The sequence below is a fragment of the Lepisosteus oculatus genome, chromosome 5 (genome assembly GCF_040954835.1).
Source record: "Lepisosteus oculatus isolate fLepOcu1 chromosome 5, fLepOcu1.hap2, whole genome shotgun sequence".
NCBI lineage: Eukaryota > Metazoa > Chordata > Actinopteri > Semionotiformes > Lepisosteidae > Lepisosteus > Lepisosteus oculatus.
Genome location: NC_090700.1, coordinates 47231783 through 47245439, shown reverse-complemented (window position 1 = coordinate 47245439; position 13657 = coordinate 47231783). Strand labels below are relative to the sequence as shown.

At 41.7% G+C, this 13657-nt stretch overlaps 1 protein-coding gene across 1 annotated transcript in view; it reads right to left on the bottom strand.

The window, feature by feature from the left end:
* strc1 (stereocilin 1) overlaps positions 1 to 13657 on the bottom strand; it is a 405552-nt gene that overhangs the window by 344051 nt on the left and 47844 nt on the right. The gene's annotated exons all lie outside the window — the stretch shown is intronic.

The following is a 13657-nucleotide window of genomic DNA, read 5'->3' as shown; positions in this document are numbered from 1 at the left end:
GCGGGATATCTGAGAAGATCCATATGTGCTTGAAGTCAACATGGTTGCAATAAAATGTTACTGTCTGGTTACTCTGGGACACTAGTACAGACATAGATTGAGATCAGATAGCCTGAATAAATCAATCTGTTTTCTGTGCAGCAGAATAGTGAGACTGTTTACAAAGATAATGGATAAAACCTTATCCTTTGCCAACAAAATCCTGATTATCTGTTAAATTGGTTTTCCAAGAGTTTCTGCTTCCGTGCAAAAATAGTTTAATGAAATGAAAGACAATTTGCAGAGGATAAATGTTAAACTTGACAGTTCGTCATTGGAGATGTGAGGAAGATTTGGCTAAAATAGGGTTTGAGCTGCTGTCCCATTGGGAGCAACGAAATCCCTGTGCCTGTGCCCAGAGAGCTCACCAGTCAGGATGTAATCCCTTACATTGAACCAAGACAATGAGCAAGGACAGCGTTCCAAACTCTTCGTTTTTAACCCCGACTCCAGCCTATGCCAGCCCAGGCACAGGTCCTCCCGAAGCGATGGAGTGTATAGCCTGTAGACAAATGGGTCCAACAACGTGTGCAGGAGGCCAGACAGGAAGAGGGTGTGGTTGACATGCTCTGGGATTTCTGTTTGAACCAGTACCACAAACCCAGCAGATAGTAGGGGGGTCCAACACACAATAACGGAGACAGTCATTTTCAGGGTTTTCATTCTTGCTTTGGAGATGTAGTCATTCTTGCTTCCCATCAGAACCATAGAGCGGGCAGAAAAACGAGGGGGGCGATAGAAGCAATCTTGAAAACTGAGCAGCATCTAGGAAGAACCCTTCCAAATCACAAGCCATCACAGGTTGTCTCTCAAAAAGGAGTTTGAGTTGCTCTAGGTGTTGGTTCACAAGCAATGGTAAAGGGAAGCCTGAGGTTGGATGGGGCATGCGTTGTACTATGGGCGTTGTAGGTCCATCTGTTCTGAAGCAGGACAATCCATGTCTTCAGTCATGGTCATAAACATTGGATAACGACTGAACGGAGACGATCACAGGTACAAAGAGCTGAAATTAGTTTTGTCGTCAGTATAGTTGGGCTCACCTTCTATGACAAGGTGAATGGCTCAATAATCTAGGAGCCAGCTGAGGTAGTTCATGCATCTTGTTATGTAGCCTCCCGAGTAGCTTCCTTTGGAGATCTTGGTATGCGCCCCCCCCCACTGTATGGAGACCCTGTTGTTGGTTCAGTACACCTCCTGACTGGTCGGGGCACAAGTGGGGACCCCCCAGAAAATCCTTTCTAGAAGAGATTTGTGCAGCATGAGAGGGGAGAAGGGACCTTGCTGCCCACCTTCGTCACCCTGCCGCTTCTCCGCAGGAGCAGCAGGTAACCATGACAGCCAGTGGGTTGACACAGCGAGTGAGGAAAGTGAACATCTTATACAGGGTCTCCTGTCAGTGCTGCTTAAAGTTGACAATTATCGCACACTGGGTTTTAAACGGGGCTTTAAACTCCTACACTAATGTTTCTTAAATTCAAAAAAAAAGCTCCAGTCTCCTCAAGGAGGGGGGAGGGGGTTCTGAGGTTGTCATGACAACCTCATGCCCTCTAGAATGGTTGGGTCTTGAAGCGGGAAACACAAAAATGAATTTGCTTGCTTGCTCTGCTGCTGCCCCCTTCCTCATGCGTTCTGCTGTCTCCCGTGCTGTTGCCTGTGTGTTCCTGTGGTGTGTGTTAGTACAGGTTATGCGAATGCATTTCATTAGAAGCGGGTGCTTTCTTGGTTGTCTGGGAAGCATTGTAATGCAGCGGAGTATGAAAGCACTGCAGGGTAGAGTGCAGTCATGCTGCGACTGCTGCTTTTATAATGGAATGGCTTCATTTATCAGCTGGAAGAGTACATCACAACCCGTTTGTCCAGGCAGTGATTGGTGTTTATTCCTTGGGCTAAACAAGGCAGAAGAGCACAGCTACTGTATGTTTCCTGGAAAGCAGACCTCAGGTGTGGGCAGGTGTACGCAGGTCTGCTGTAGAAAAGCTGGGATGTGCACTAATTTCATAAATCAAGAATTTCAGCCAGAAGGTAGAAGTGGAAATTACGTGGAAATCCATTTAAAATCAAGGTCAGGAGGCACTTCTTAATCGAGAGGATTGTGGGAATGTGGAACAAGCTGCCGAGCCATATTGTTGATGCTTATAACCTGATTTCTTTAAAGGAAGAACTGGACTAGATGGGTGAATTAACTACTATCAAACGAGCTAGATGGGCACAAACCAATTGCAATATAAAACAGCTGGATGAGGCACAGAAATGGGAATTCACTTTAGTCACTTTAGTAACTGATCTATTGACTTCTGATGAATACTGATCTCACAAGTGCTATATTCCTGTGTCCCTCTTCCCAGACAGGAATTAATTTAAATGCTCTGCCTACTCTACTTACTGTAAACTCTATCGTTTCTTTATTCAGTGAAATGCTTTAAAACGCAGAGGTAGATTGGCACATACTGTACCAGAGCCACGCGGTCCCAGGTGAAGGGTGACTGTTCATTAGATGCTTGTCCTCTGCCTCAGTTTGGCATCATCTGTTGCTTGATGATTGGGTCTGCCACCTAATCACAGCAAGAGTCCACAGTCGCCAAGCAGCCAGTTACCTGCACTCGGTCACGGGATCATTTTTTAAAAAGGCACTACAAGTTGGGAATTAGTAATGGATTGTTGGCTCATTAAAATGGGAAATGAAGTAAATTAAAATATTTGAATTGTTATTTTCTTAAATAGATTGGGCAGTCAGAACATATTTCATAATTCATAACTTCTCACTTGCAGCCATGATGAGCAACATTTGTTAGAAATACATGCACTGATTTTGTTCATTGCAGTCATGAGAAAACACTCCAGTTCTTCAGCCTGGATTCAAAACATAAAAATGAAAGCAGCTGGGGCCTTTCACAGTGCTTTCTGTGAGAGTCTCTGTGACAGCCCTGGTCCCATCTTTTCTCCTCCCCCTCCGGGGGGATGCTGTTCCCATGGCAACCTGGCGAGCTCTGTGTTGAGTGGCAGTTCTCTGAAGCACATAAGATGGAGTTATTTTCCTTGTAGTAACACATACTGCACCCCATCCATCACTGCAAACACCCAGCAGTTTGTTTTTGTATCCTCAAAATATTCCCAAAAGTGTTTCTTCTGCTTTGAAGGCCTTTTATTAATAGTTTTTTCTTCATGAACTGAACCTTATTTTCCTTCAGTATGTAATCGGACGCATTCTCGTTACTTTAAGTAATCAATGTGCTATTTAAAATAATACATTTTAAACACCAGGATCTGTAATCAGCACCAATTAATCATTAAAGACGATGATAGATAGATAATACTTTATTAATCCCGTAGGGAAATTGATGTGTTACAGCAGTCCAGCCCAAGACAAGCAAAACAGACATCAGAATAGTTATAAAACAAAAGACAAACAAGATAAATAAAAATAAATAAATAAATAAATAAATAAATAAATAAATAAATAAATACATACATAGGTGTGTGCAAAATGTGCTGATCATAGTAACTGTAAAAATGTGCATAGGTTTATACAGACTTATTGCCCAAAAAGTACAATGGAGTAAATACGCTGTCCATAGAGGAGCAAATGAAGGGCTAAAAGTCCTAGCCTAGGGCAGCGTTATACACCCTGACAGCCGCCGGGAGGAAAGACCTGCGGAAACGTTCCCTTGAACACTGTAGCTGGAGCAGTCTATTGCTAAATGTACTCCGCTGCCCAGTAACAGTCCCATGAAGCAGATGAGAGGTGTTGTTCATGATGGCTGTGAGCTTGGTCAGCATTCTCCTCTCAGCCACCACCTCCATGGGGTCAAGGCTCATCCCCAACACAGAGCCAGCCTTCTTGATGAGTTTATTGAGCCTATTTGCATCTTTTGTCATGACACCACTCCACAAAATTGGTAATCAAGCTCCTATATTCCTCCTCCCTCCCCTCTCTAATACACCCCACAATTGCAGAGTCATCTGAAAACTTCTGCAGATGACATGTCTCAGAGTTGTACCTGAAGTCAGAGGTGTAAAAGGTGAACAGGAATGGAGCAAGGACAGTCCCCTGTGGAGCCCCAGTACTGCTAACAACCTGTTCGGACACACAACTCTAGCCGTACATACTGTGGCCTGCAGGTCAGATAGTCTATAATCCAGGACAGCAGGGGAGTGTCCACCTGCGCCGCCCTTAGCTTATCTCTCAGTAAAGGTGGATGGATGGTGTTAAAGGCACTGGAGAAGTCAAAGAACATAACTCTCACAATGCTCCCCGTCTTCTCTAGGTGAGAGTTAGCTCTGTGTAGCAGATGGATGACTGCATCCTCCACTCCCAGGTGTGACCAGTAGGCAAACTGCAGGGGGTCCAGTGCTGTACTCACCAGGGTTCTGTGATGGTCCAGTACAAGCCTTTCCAGAGTTTTCATTAGGTGTGATGTAAGTGCCACTGGTCTGTAGTCAATCAAGACTTTAGGGTACAGAGACATAGGACCTTGATTAACTGCCTGATTGCAAAATGCAAATCAGCCTCTTCTGATACTACTGTGAGCTTAATTACCTAGTATTTCAGCTATTAATTTGTGCTTGATTATCTTATTAATAGTACGGACTAACAGACATGTGCATAGTTACTTGTAACAACCACAGTCACTTGTAGATTGATAGATTTTATCCAGCTTTTGAATCACTTGGTTAGATTTTTTATTATTATTAGTTAAGCAGCCCACAAAGAGAAAATATTTTAACCAGGCTTTAAAATGTTTCAAACTGCATGAATCCTGCCCAGCTGTACAGCAAGGTAATTTAAGGTACTGTATATGGATGATATTGTGAAATGCATGGATTATGTTTTGGTGTAGAGATCATTCAGGACCACTAGAGGGCAACTTGCCGGTTTGATATCATGTCCTTAACTGGACAGTCACAAAGACACAGAGAGCTTAGTCTGTTCCTATAGACTGAACCTGCAGAAAAAATGCAAGATAATTTGAGTTAATCATCTTTTGTCTCGTTACCTTTTGAAAGATCTGTTTTTGCAGGTCTATCATATCGATATTGTCTGCTGTAATGGCCCAAAACATGATATCCAATGTCATCTTCCTCGATTGTAGCACGGGGAGCACATAACCAGAGTAGTATGGATTGCTGTAAAGCAGTGTGTTGGAAGTCCATGTGTGTCTAGGCTTGGTGAGAGCTAGAAGTCAGCTTGCACCAAAGCCACAGATGATACTGCTAGAATCAGACGAGAGGCGAGTGTTTCAGACCTCTCTGTACTATTAACAATGCAATGTCATTGCGGGCCAGGTGTGGAAACAATATTGTCTCCGAATGAAAAATACAGTATCCTTCTAATCCATCTGTCTGTAGTGGGATACAGTATGTCAGAGGTGTTTGTCATACAAGACAAAGGCGGCTAATTTTGCTTGTAGGTGTGATTTTGCATATCTGTGTCATATTTCAGCCTAATATCAGGATGGCATCTTTGAAGCTAAATGCGTTTGTGAAAGTGGTTTATGTGTCAGAGAATATTTTTAAATAAATGAAATCAGATAAAGTGTAACACATTCCTAACCTGATTGCATTCTGTTTTGGTTTGTTTTTAGTTGGTCATGACCTTAATGCTCAAATATGTTTAAGACACACAAAAATTGACACATGTCCACAGTGCACATACTGTATGAACATAAGAGAAGCTGCCTGACTTGGTCGATTTCTAGCAGTTACTTGACTGGGGCTAAGGGAAGGTCCTATACTGACGACTGAACCTTTTTTTGTCTTGAGCACAGAACATTGTGAAGCAAACTGATAGAAATATTCAAGATACTCAAGGCAAACTGACAGGCTCAACCCTGCTGAATTCTACAGAATGAACAGTGCAACATGATCTAGAGGACACAAGTGTTCTTGAATGAAAACCAGGCTATCCGCTTAAAACCACATGACTGGGTAGCTTGTTCCATACTGCCACAGCCTTTGTGAAAAGGCGTGCCTCTTGTTTTCAGTTTTTAATTGCACTTCACCACAGTTGCCACTCCTGTCCTTTAGTTTTAGTTTAGTTTTAGTTTGGTTTTGAATCCTTGAGTCAGATCCCCCCATAATCGTCTTTGTTTGCACTCAGACGTTTCAGTTCTTTTGCCCTGGAAATGTGTTCTACTGACTTTAAGCTTGGGAATGTAGGCTGAACTTAGTTGAACTGATTCCAAAACTGTCATTTTGTAACACAATTGAATTGATAGCACATTTTTTAACTTCAACATAGAAGCTCTTGAAATAAACACAAATACAGATTTTTGACAAATACTTTTGTTTTTTAAAGGTAACATAAATGTGATGCATAAGCTACATATTAAAATAATATTAGGGAACACATCAATTGTTGGTCCAATTGAGTTTTGTCTGACAATAATTAATGAAAAGGAATAATACAGGACTCCAGTCACCTTCCCACGTCTTTCCCAAATCTTGCCTCACAAAAAGAAGAAACCTGAGGAGAAAAAGACAGACACACAAAAAAGCATTGCTAAATGCCGATTAAACTAAACCATCTCAGGGAAGCAAAAAAAAAAGTGGAAGGCCATTCCTATCAGGTATCCAATTCGCAGCAGATTAAGGTCTAGGGTACAGAAGGGAGGCTCAAATTCTCAAAATAGTTCAGAAATGGTTACCAAGCTGGAAATAAACTTAATGGTTGACCTGCTATCTCATTTTCTTAAGTTTAAGAAGCCACATCATACAATATCTCTGATCCATTGAACAAATGTGGGCAGCTGGCTTTCAATTATAGAGGATAAGATACCTTGAGCGTTACAAAAACCAGGCTGTCAGATTGTATTTTTAGAAGAAGATTGTATTTTTAGCCTGAAGAAGGCTCCACGGCCGAAACGTTGTGTTCTCTTTCTTCTTTTTTTCAGCATGGAATAAACCTATTACTTGTTCCTTTTTAGTAAGATGAGGTTATTAGGTAACTCACCAAAGATACCGATAAAGGGAGAGGGTTCAATTTCAAGATGAGTAATGTGAGAGAAATTATCAAAAATGGAGGACCAGAAATAACCCAGTTTAGGACAAGACCAAAATACCTGTATGAGAGTGGCAGGAGATTGTCCACTTTTGGCTCATTGGATACAAATTAGGAAAATGTTTAGCAAGTTTAGATTTGGACATATGTATGCAGTGTATAATTTAAAACTATGAGACTGTACCTGACACAGGTAGGAGAGGAGTGAACCCAGGCAAAACTGAACTCTCACTGGCCCTTTTGAATAACTTCATTCAGCTCTTGTTCCCACAAAAAAATAACTACAGATAAGAATGGACTACGTCATGAAAGAAACTGAATAAAAAACTTTTTTCTATTTGCCCTAACATTATTAGCTTTTTTTAACTGCTTCTCCACATTGACAAGAAGAGAAAGCGCTACCTTACTCTTCAAACTGAAAATGATCTGCTGCTGTACAAGCAGTGTCTGCCTTTCTCAGGGTGTGTTGAAGAAGTTTTAAGGGTTGTTTACTTGAACAAGGCAGTACCCAGCTTTGTTCAAAAGTCACCTGATATGCATCCTTTCAATAGTGAGGTATTTCATGTCAAAATATTATGTGTACATTTATGATAATAACTAGACACATTTAGTTTTCTTTTAAAGGAGCAGATCGAAAAATAACCATTGCTAAATGCCAACAGAAATCCTAGCAAAATTGGTGATTTTTTGCGAACTCCTTGTTCATGATGCCTTCTGTGGTAGTGAATGGGTTAACACCATGTGGCAGCCTGTGATGGTTTTTGGGCCTGTAGCTCATTTATTGTTCCAGTGGCTGGGCTCTTCGGAGAGATAAATCTGCTCAGACTGGGTGCCCAGGAGCTCTCCTAATGATTTTCACAGGCTCTTCCTGTCCAGAGGAAAGACTGACTTCCTGCCACAGCTGCCTGTGCTGTCCTGGCTGACAGGAACGCGACTGTAATACAGTACATACAGCGCCTCTTGGAATAACACACTGCACTCACGCTGAAGACATCATCTCAAGACTGGTGAAAGCCCTGTGTGCCCATTGTAAGGCACATTTCAGGAAATGTCCACAAGGTAATTGAAAGTCCTAACGTGTGGGAGAAACTGTAGACAAAACAGTTAGCTTGTCTAAACCAGGAGCCCATAACACAGAGAAAGGGGAGGGAATACAGAAAACTTTCCTCACTCCCTTCCTCAAGGGGACGGAGGCTGCAATCTTTTTGAAGAGATACTGGTGGAATTCTGTTTCAAGTTTTCCAGATGTTGCTCCATGTGAGCATGAAAAGGGATCAGTATTCCAAGAAAATTGCAGAAGCCACCAAGAACAATGAGCGTAAAGCTCACTGAGACAGAAACTGGAAATGGGATTTTCACTGTAACACTGTAATTGAGTTCTCAATTTAATAGCCTGTCTTTTAATTGAGAATGAAAAACACATGTTGTCTGGAAAATCACATTTACTCTTTTTATTAGCAGCTAGTGTTGATGTGTTAAAGACCTGGGGTACGCTTCTGAAAAAGACCAGGGTCTCTATCTTTAGCAGCCAGTGTTTGGAGTGAATGACAAATCATGGGGTTTTAAATATCTGTTGCCCACCGTGACGCACTGCAGCAGGTCAGGTCATGAAAGGTGGCAGGAGCTCGGGGAGCCAGAGTGATCATAAAGTTCTAGACAGTGATGTCATATGTTTCTGAAAACACATGGAAGAGATTGCAAAACCAACAGCAGTGGGGTCAAGAGGAGCCATATGGTTGATGTCTCCTAAAGCATAAGCAGACCTAAACTAGACTCTTAGTGCTCCTGTCAAGCTCTTCACGAGCTTCTCTCACTCGGTTGTGCAAGGCCATTGCAAAGGTGGACCTGGCTTCACCTGAATGGAGTCACACTGCCTCATTTTGTGTTGCAGCTGGCCTGTGCAACTAAATGCAAACATCATTTCAACAGTACATAGTGTTTGGAGTTCTTGAATTAGCAGGCAGCTTAATTGTACCTAAATGATAAAAAACAGGCTTCAATGTCAGTTATCTTTTCTAAAGATCTCAGAATCAGTTGCTTTCAAGACTGCAAGGACATCATCAATAGAAATCTACATTAACAGTATTAAACATCCAATTTTAGATTTGTAATATGTTAAGTTTTGTCAAGTTTCAATACCCATTGTGTTCTTGTACACGAAAGAGGCATATCCTCTAATACTGCCATTGCCTTTGGCTTATGCATCCTTACAGTATGTAATAATATCACTTGTAGGAGAAGAGCATTTTCACACAAGGGGTCTATCTGTGCAATCCATGCGGAAATGAGACTGTATATGCCTGCGGGAACAAAAAGGCTGATTATCATTGTCCCTGTCACCGATCGTGGACTTTGAAAGCTTTGATGTGGGATGCCATTATTCTTTTGAAATTGTTTAATGGCCAAATGACCAGGCTGGTCCTATGAAGTGTTTCTGTTCCATGAGATGAAGTTGATTGTTTTCTCTTTAGACTACCTCTTTATCACTTTGGCTCGTACTGTAGAATTTTCAACCCAACAGCTGGATATTTAATCATGCTGAATGGAGAGGCACAACTTCTGCACTGAGGATTGATAGATATTGGCTTGGCATGTTGCTCTGGACAACTCCAATATAATAGCATGTTTCCTGTTTCCTCTGGGCTTTTCATAAACAACAGGAATTGCTCTGAATAAAGAGTACTGACAAAACATTGTGAGCTGTAAGGATTTTTAAGTGAAGTTAACTGCTTACTGCTGCTTGTTTGTTGTCTTTCACAGAGCTGTCTTTCATTTCAGATTATCGACTGTAAAGGCACAAGAAGAAGGGTAGGCACTTCTGCAGGCATGTCTGGTTACAGTGAATTTGTATTTCATCGGACGAACAGGATTATTTGTGCTTCACTTTGCACATGCAGTCTTGATTATGGATGACATGTTTGACGTAGAATTATACTGAACATAAACATCTATAGGTGTATGTTTTTAGAAGAATAAAGTACACATATCTTTGCATTAGTACTGTAACACATACGGCCGACATTGCAGGTTGTGCGAGCTGGCTTCCCTGGGAATAGCAGGGACCTCAGCCGCTGGGCTGAGGGGAGATTTCCCTTTAGCTCAACCGGCTGGGTCCTTGTTGAGTGATGCCGGAGGCCCAGGTGGCCTGAGGTGGCAGCAGTGAGGGCGTATACCCACGTGAACCCGAGAGCGCTACAGTACTTAATCACCTCAAAGGTGATGTTCACATTTTGTTACCTCAATTGCTGCCTTTCCTGTGAGCTCATCCTGATGTGACAGCATCCCAGCAGGACTACACATGTCCCCAAGATGCTTGTGCAACAACAGCTTTCTCACAAGATGAGAATGTTCTACTTATGCAGTGAATGGCCTAGCGTGGTACTAATGTGGCATCTACAGTAGACCGATGAAGACGCACGTGTCTGCCTGGTCCCATGGGACAAGCCTCCCACAAGAGAGCACCTGCAGCCTCGTGCACAGCATGTGATCGCACAAGCAGCTAGCCTGTGACTTTCTCACTAGAAACCTTATTGATCATCCTTGTTGATGAGAAATGTTAATCAATGTGATGAGTATACCTACTGTATGTCGTGTCTGATTAATAAAATGTGAGTGCACCTGCTATGGAAGAGACTGTCGTTTTCCTGATATGAAATCCCATGATAAGGAATATCTTTATGAATTTGTTTGCAGTAACTGTATATGTAATAACAAGTAATAGGTAACAGGTACCTGAAGAAGGCTCCACGGCCGAAACGTTGTGTTCTCTTTCTTCTTTTTTTCAGCATGGAATAAACCTATTACTTGTTATTACATATACAGTTACTGCAAACAAATTCATAAAGATATTCCTTATCATGGGATTTCATATCAGGAAAACGACAGTCTCTTCCATAGCAGGTGTACTCACATTTTATTCCTTGTTCCTTTGCAGCCTACGCTTGTTTCTTTGCAGCCTACGCATGCTGACGCAGCTACCCACCTGTATATGTAATAAGTTGCTTTCAATATTTGTTTTAACCTTGACCCAACAGCTGCTGTAAAAAATTATGGAAGGTCGTGAAAGGGAAAATTAGACTAAATCAATATTTCTTTTTAAAATGCGGACTTTCCTAAAATGTTTTATAAATGAGTCACCTAACAGGGGAGCCACTGGCTAAATATTCATACCCTGGGATTCCTTTCTCACCATGGTCTATATTGAAACACAGCTGCTTGCTAGGAGCTCCAAACTACAAAGTGCCTGTTCTTTGATATTTCCTTCAAGCAAATCCAAGCGTTCAAAGATTTGGAATGGAGGCAAGCTGTTATTCTATTCAGAAGATTTTAATGTTGAAAATATCCATGTGCAACTGCTTCCTCTGAATGATTCATGCTGCACACTACCGAAACAAGACCCAACTGTCCCACCAGCCCGATCAACCTTAGCAGATTACCAGTTTTTAGAAAGAATATCCATTTTGCTTCATTTCAAGAATATCAACAGAGAAGGAGCCAGACAGCTATTTCTCTTTGTTTAAAAATCACAGGTGTCCCTTCTGGAGAAGAAAAAAACAGGACGAACATATCAAAACCAGACAAATTAAGCTAGCACTTTTTTTTTCTCTCCTGAACCCTCGCTCAATAGAATACCTCATCAGACACAATATTTTTGAACGGAAGACATTGTAAAGCACGTCACTCAACACTATATTTTTGTTTCCTCCATCTCCATCTGTTCCTGACACGTAGGTCTGATGGACTGCAGGTTAATGCTGTGTCTGGACACACAGGGGACCCAGGGAGTGTGAGTCTAATCAATGCTGAGTGTCTGTGTGGGAATGTTTGCATCACAGTGAGCAGCACCTGGGCTAACAAGGTGGACATTTTGGCTTTGCGCCTTCAAACAGATGGAACAGCCCCTTTGGTCTGCACTCAGCCAACAGATAGGCAAGATTTTAACTTTCTGTCCATGATGTTCTGCTTTTTATTTTCACAAGCATATAATAAACTCCACAAAACAAATCTCAATCCAGAAACACCCCTTAAGGAAGTTGCACGTGGAAACAAAGAACATTAAAAAAAAAACACCTGCTGCTAGGAGAGATTTTAAAGAGTATTCTGATGGGTCTTTATGGTAAATATAGGGATCCAGCAAAGATTTTGTGTGCAGTCAGGGCTGAAATATACTTCTATACAGAGGTCTAAACCGTTACTGCCCAGCAACAGTTCCTGGAATAACAGTGCAGTCCGTAAGTATTTGGACAGTGACACAATTTTTGTTGCTTTGGCTCTGTACTCCAGCACATTGGATTTGAAATGAAACAATGACTATGAGGTTAAAGTGCAGAATGTCAGCTTTAATTGGTGGGTATTTATGTCTATATTGGGTGAACTTATAGGAATCACACCCTTTTTATACATAGTCCCCCTATTTCATGGGACCAGACGTAATTGGACAATTGCCTGCTCAGTTGTTTCTTGGCCAGTTGTGTGTTGTTGCATCATTAGTTCATGCACAAGAGAGCTAACGAAAGGTCTCGAGTTGATTCTAGATGTGGCATTTGCATCTTGAGTCTGTTGCCGTTGTCTCTCAACATGAGGACCAAAGAAAAGTTAATGCCATTAAAGCTAGCCATCATGAGGCTGAAAAATCAGAATTAATTAATCAGAGACATAGCCAAAACATTAGGTGTCAAAATCAACTGTTTGGTACATTGTTAAAAAGCAAGAAGGCACCAGTGAGCTGAGGAATAGTAAACAACCTGGTAGACCACGGAAGACCAGAGTAGTGGATGAGCGAACAATACTTTGAATCGTGAGGAAAAAACCCTTTTCGATTGCTGAACAGATCAGGAAAACTCTCCAGGATGTTCTTCGCCATAAAGAGAAGAATACACCAGCATAACATCAGAGGGATCACTACAAGATGCAAACCACTGGTAAGAAAGGCCAGGTTACAGTTTGCTATAAAGTACATAAAAAAGCCTCTAGAGTTTTGGGACAAAGCCCTATGGACAGATGAGATGAAAAATTAACCTGTACCAGAGTGATGGAAAGAGAAAAGTATGGAGAAAAAATGGAACTGCTGATGATCCAAAGCATACCACCTCATCTGGGAAACATGGTGAAGGCAGTGTCATGGCTTGGGCATGCATGGCTGCCAGTGGAACTGGCTCACTTGTCCTTATTGATGATGTAACTGCAGCAGGATGAATTCAGAAGAGTACAGAAGCATCTCATCTGCTCAGATCCAACCAAATGCTTCAAAACTCATTGGACGGCACTTCACCTTGCAGCAGGACAATGACCCCAAACATACCGCTAAAGCAACTATGGAGTTTTTCAGGGCCAAAATGTGGAATTGTTTTTGACTGGCCAAGTCAATCACCTGACCCAAATACCATTGAGCATGCATTTCACTTACTGAAGACAAGACTGAAAGCAAAAAGCCCAGGCCTGGCAGAGCATCACCAGGAGAGATACCCAACATCTGGTGATGTCTATGGGTCGCAGACAAACACGCCAAATTTTATTGAAGATTTTGTTAATGTGTCCAATTACTTTTAGTCCCATGAAATGGGGGGACTATGTATAAAAAGGGCTGCGATTCCTATAAATTCACCCAATATAGATGGAAAT